Source organism: Elephantulus edwardii, unplaced genomic scaffold (assembly GCF_000299155.1).
Source record: "Elephantulus edwardii isolate Elephantulus edwardi_28Jun2011 unplaced genomic scaffold, EleEdw1.0 scaffold00203, whole genome shotgun sequence".
Lineage (NCBI taxonomy): Eukaryota > Metazoa > Chordata > Mammalia > Macroscelidea > Macroscelididae > Elephantulus > Elephantulus edwardii.
Genome location: NW_006399953.1, coordinates 5,491,855 through 5,497,735, shown reverse-complemented (window position 1 = coordinate 5,497,735; position 5,881 = coordinate 5,491,855). Strand labels below are relative to the sequence as shown.

General features: G+C 36.7%; 1 pseudogene; it reads left to right on the top strand.

The window, feature by feature from the left end:
• The first annotated feature begins 1,007 nt into the window (after nucleotides 1–1,007).
• On the top strand, nucleotides 1,008–1,481 carry LOC102863309 (annotated as a pseudogene).
• Nucleotides 1,482–5,881: the final 4,400 nt, after the last annotated feature.

Sequence of the window (5,881 nt, the reverse complement as noted above, 5' to 3'; positions counted from 1 at the left end):
GTTTGGAGGCAAGGATTCTGAAGCTCCACCTGACATACTTTGGACATGTTGCAAGGTGGAATCAGTCCTTGGAGAGGGATGTCATGCTTGGGAGGGTGGAGCGACAGCACAGGAGAAGACCCTTGATGAAATGGATTGCTTCGGTCTGTGGGGTTATGGGAATAGGTGTTTCTGAGACAATAAGATTGACAAGGGATAGAGCAGGGTTTAGGACTGCTTTACATAGGGTTACTATGAGTCACAGGTGACTCAATGGCACATAACAGTCTTTTCCAGCATCCATTTCATTTTTTGTTGTCTTCTGTCTTTGCAATGATCTTTTGCTCTCTTCATGGACGGTATCTTTGATATCACTCCACAACTCAACTGGTCTTCAGTCATTGGTATTCAGTGCTTCAAATATATTCTTAAAATTATTTAGAAATTCAGATGGATTAGATTTAAGATCACATTTTGATTCTTGTGGACTCCTTGTGGGCTGTTTGAAGAGCATTTTTTTTTCACCATTTATTTAATAAATTTAGTTGTGAGCTGTTTGGTCTTCTTTATTTAATTAACAGTCAAATGTAGGCTGTTTGGTCTTTTTTAAAATTTAACTAATAATCAACTGTGGGCTGGGAGCCTCTTGTTTAAACCAAATAGGTGTGAAAACAGATTTGCTATTAGAGCAAGCAAATTGTCAGTTCATTGTGTTTGGGGAGAATATTGTTTTGTTACAGCATTGTCTGTCAGTTTACTGTACTGAAATAATTTCCAACATCATAAGTGAAAGGCACCATTTCTTCTGAGTCATTTCTTATTCATTTTTTCAACTTTCTGATGCATATTGATGCAATTGAAAATACCATAATTTGGACAAGGCATACCTTGGTCACTTACCTGGCATCCTTGCTCTTTGGTAAGTTTCTGAGGACAAGAAAAATATTATTAATCCTATTTTCCATTGCCTATAAAAACATCTACACAGCTCTTTTCGCCATTTTTCCAGTGTCGCTGAAGCTGCAGCCATGAAGGTTGAGCTGTGCAGTTTCAGCGGATACAAGATCTACCCCGGGCACAGGAGGCGCTACGCCAGGATCGACGGAAAGGTGTTCCAGTTTCTTAATGCAAAATGCGAGTCGGCTTTCCTTTCCAAAAGGAATCCACGGCAGATCAATTGGACTGTCCTTTACAGAAGGAAGCACAAAAAGGGCCAGTCGGAAGAAATTCAAAAGAAAAGAACCCGCCGAGCAGTTAAATTCCAAAGGGCCATCACTGGTGCATCTCTTGCTGATATAATGGCCAAGAGGAATCAAAAACCTTAAGTTAGAAAGGCTCAACGAGAACAGGCTATCAGGGCTGCCAAGGAAGAAAAAAAGGCTAAACAAGCATCTAAAAAGACTGCAATGGCTGCTACTAAGGCTCCCACAAAAGCAGCGCCTAAACAAAAAATTGCGAAGCCAGTGAAAGTTTCTGCTCCCCGAGTTGGTGGAAAACGCTAAGGAGGCTCATAAGGCTTAAATAAAGATGGAGTTGTAACTCTAAAAAAAAAAACAAAACAAAACAAAAAAAAAACCATCTACACAAAAAGCTGCATAAGAAGTAGTCAATAAATCTTTGAAGAAGGAATAACATAAGAGTGCAAATTAATACATTTCTTTGGGATTCCTCAGAAACTGATACCAATGGAATGTTAAGAGTATACATTGACATTTACTGAAGGTCCTTGAGTTTTAAGAAATTAAGAGAGTATGTACAGATAATGACATAAAATTGCTCATTATTGTTTATTTGCAAGTCAATTGAAAAATGAAGTGGTTAATGAGTATGCTTTTAAAAATTACTGTGTATATATTAAAAATAATGAAATAATATTCCATTAACTCTGTATTATTTAATCAGCAATGTTAAAGAAAGATTTAAACTTATTAATCATCAATACATTTATCTCTGCATATTATGTGGAAGTTATACATAAGAGAAGTTTAATCTGCTGCAATAAAGTTACCACGTTTTTTCTTACTCATAAGTAATATGTGACTTTGCTTGGTTTACAAAAGAAAATACACTCTGTATATTTAACAGACCATCAGATTAAAGTCACAGCAAATCTTACTCATGATTATCCTCCATTGATTTTTGAAGCTATACATCTTTTCTGGAGGAGACTGCCTCATTTTTGCTCAAGGAGCAGCTCTGGATTTGAATTACTGATGTTTTAGTTAGCAGTCTAACACATTACACTGCCAAATCTCCTTATTTAAGGAATTAAACAAACAAACAGACTGCAAATCATGATCATCTTTCTTTGATTTCTGATACTACACATCTTTATGAATTGAGAATACTCATTTATTATGAAGAGCAGCTTGTGGATTTGAAGTGACAATATTTCAGTTTAAAATTCAACATGTTAGATGCTAAGCCACCTGCTTTACTTCAAAGAATAAGTGAGGAAGATTTTCACTTGTTGCTATGTATCAGAAGTTTATAAAACAAAAATATCTTTTTTAAAAGTTCCTTTACACAATCAAAATGTCTGAATAGATAAATTACATTATATCCATAAACTGGTATGCTATTATCACTTGATGCCAACAAGCTGACTGTGACTCATAAAAGTGTTATGCACAACAAATTGTTGCTCCACTGTATCTACTATCATCCTCTCTCTTCTACTACTTCTCCTCATATTCTCTTCTGTATGTAAGCATGTTGTTGCAGTCATTATGTCAATACATCTACTAAAGGGTCATCTCTTTCACTGACTATTATCAAATCATAATTTTACTTTATAAGGACTGGCTTCTCCTGATACCATGCCCAAAATATGTAAGATGATGTACCATCATCCTTGCCTCTATGGAACACCATGACTGCCCTCCGTTCAAGACAGATTTGTTTATTCTTTTCTTAGGGGGATTCTCATTTTCCTTTCCTAGCCCCATAGTTTAAAGCCATCAATTCTTAATTCTTCCTTATTAATTGTGTAACTTTCATATGCATATGAAGTAATTGAAAAAATCGTGAGTTGGGTCAAGTACATATTAGTCTTTAAAGCTCCTTAGCACTCTAAAGAGATCCTTGGCAGCAAATTAATTCAATGTCGTTTGATTTCTTAACTGCTGTTTCCATGAGTGTTGACTGTGGATCAGAATAAAATGACATTAAAAACTTCAGTACTTTATTTATCAGTATGTTGCTTATTAGTCTAAACATGAAATTTTTGTTTTCTTCCTGTTGAGGTACAGTTTACACTGAAGTACTGTTTTTTTTTTTTACTATTGAGTTAGAATTGATCAAAGCTGATCTTTCAGAAGGTTTTCAGAGGCAGTTGATCATGTGGGAGGAGATTGCCACTTTCTCTTGTAGAAAAGCCAGTTAATTTGAACTGCCAGCCTTCGGTATTGCACCATAGCTTTTACCACTAGGTAATCAAAGCTCCATACTACTTGGCAGTAAAAGGAGAAAATACTTCTGCCTACTGATACAAACAGCCAGTTGAATGAGAAGCTCTTTTGATGTAATGATTAAGCACTAGATGGAAAATCTAAAGGCCAGAAGCTCTAACCCACTTGCTGTATTATTGCTATCTTTTCCCATAAAGATTAATAGTGTTGAAAGTATAACTGTAGGCCAGTTATACTCTGTTCTATTCAGAGAGACCATAAAAGACAAAAATTTTTGTTCTTTACTCAAGTACTGGAGAATTTTGGACAGCTATTAAGTGTTCTCATAAGGCTTCTTGATCTTGAACAATCCCATAAGACAAATGTTCTCATGTACACTACTCCTATTCTAAATGTTAAACTAATGTCCCTTCTTGATAGTTTGTGTTTACAAAAGTACCTCTTATTTTATTTTTTAATATTGGACATATTTGAAAATAGAAAATATTTTCGCATGTGAAGTTCTATCCTGTGACTGACACTGACAGTACATATTCTCATCATGTCATGTTGATAGGGTGGTATTAATAAGTTCAGAATCCTCTATATAGGTATCAGTTATAAAACTATAGTTCTTTTTCTTCAACCTGCAAAACTAGTTGCTTAGCCCCAAATTCTCTGTTTCCTGTATTTTAGTCATGTAGAGTAGTTTGATCTGTCTGCTTACCAGAAGAGGAAATGCATCTTTCCTAGATCCTGGTGAAGCTGGTTCTCCAGTCATATGTAAACAGTATCTTAATCTGCTTGTTTACCAGGAAGAGAACTGGGGCCTTCCTGAATTACTGATACATAGATGGAAACTGTCCTTTTCAGATGTAGAAATTACCTTTTTTACTAACAAACAAAAGTGCATTGTTAAATGAGCTGGAGTTTCACCCTAGTATATAAGGCCATGACCACTCCCAGAAGGGGAGGCAGTCTTAGAGGTGACTGGCTGTCTCTCAGATCTGTGTAATAAAGTGCATTTATGGATATTGCAGTCCGTTTGTCTTATTGGTGACTGACTATGGAAGGAACCCCTTGCGTGCAGTAACAATTCTAGGTCTCATTTCCAGGAAATGGGTTCCAATAGAATGTGAAAATTATCAAACAGTATAATTAATATCACACACAAACAAAGAAGATCATTTGAAACAGACTAGAAAAGTACATAGAGAATTGCCAGATTTCCAAGCTGGATTTAGAAGAGGCTGTGGACCCAAGATATCATCGTTGATGTCAAATAGATCCTGTATGGAAACAAAAAATGTTGTTGCTATGTGCCATCAAGTTGTCTGCAATGCATAGAGTCCCTATGGACAATAGCCCTAAACCCTCCTCTATCCTGTGCCAATCCCCTTGTCTCTGACACATCTACTCCCATTACACCAGTTATTGAATCAATGCATCTCATCAATGGTTTTCATCTCCTGCACTGTCCCTCCACCCTCCCAAGCATGATGTCTGTTTCTAAGAACTGGTCTCTCCTTGCAACATGTCCAAAATATGTCAGACAACACTTCAGAATCCTTGCTTCCAAGGAATAGCCTGGTCTCACCCTCTCTAGCATGAACCTGTTTGTTCTCCCAGAAGAATATCTATTTGTGCTTTGTATTCGCTATGAAAAGGCATTTGACTGGGGATCATAACAAATTATGGCTAACATTGAGAGTAAAATGAATCCAAGGACACTTAATTGTGCTCATGTAAAACCTATATGAAGACGAAGAGGCTATTATGCAAATAGAGCAAGAGAACATTGTGTGGTTTAAAATTAGAGAAAACTGTGTCAGAGCTGTATGTATCTTTTCTTCATATCTATTTTATTTGTTTGTTGAGGAAATTATTTGAGAAGCTGAATTCTATAAGTAGAATGGGGCACCATAATTGGAGGATGACTCATAAATAACTGTTTGGTATACAGATGACTCTGCAGAGTTTTCAAAGGCCTGTTATTCCTGAAGTAGATTTAGAAGAGGCCTTGTCAACAGGGACATCATAGCCAATAGTAAATGTATCTTGGCCAAAAGTAGAGAGGACCTCAAGAATCCTTATTAGTGTTTCATTGGCTCTGCAAAGGCATTTGACTGTGTGGATCATAACAAACTGTGGCTAATTTTGAGAAGAATGGGAATCTCAGAATGCTTGATTGTGCTCATTGAAAACTGGGGAGTAGTTGTCAAAAGAGAGAAAGAAAACTGAAGGATTATGAGGAAGTTAACTTTTAACCCTTTTCAGGTAGAAGCCATAAAACCTCACAGGACTTTTGCCCTCTTTTAGAAAAACAAGGCCATAAAACGGCTCACCCACATCTGCGAGTAAAGATAAGAGAAATTCCAGGAGTTGTTTTTCTGAACTTACTCCCCACTCCCCCATCCCTTGCCGAGCACGCACCAACTTGCTTTTAAATGTACCAATCAGATAGTTTTCCTCGCTTACCCGTGCGCCAAATTATTACCAATCAGAACTGCCTA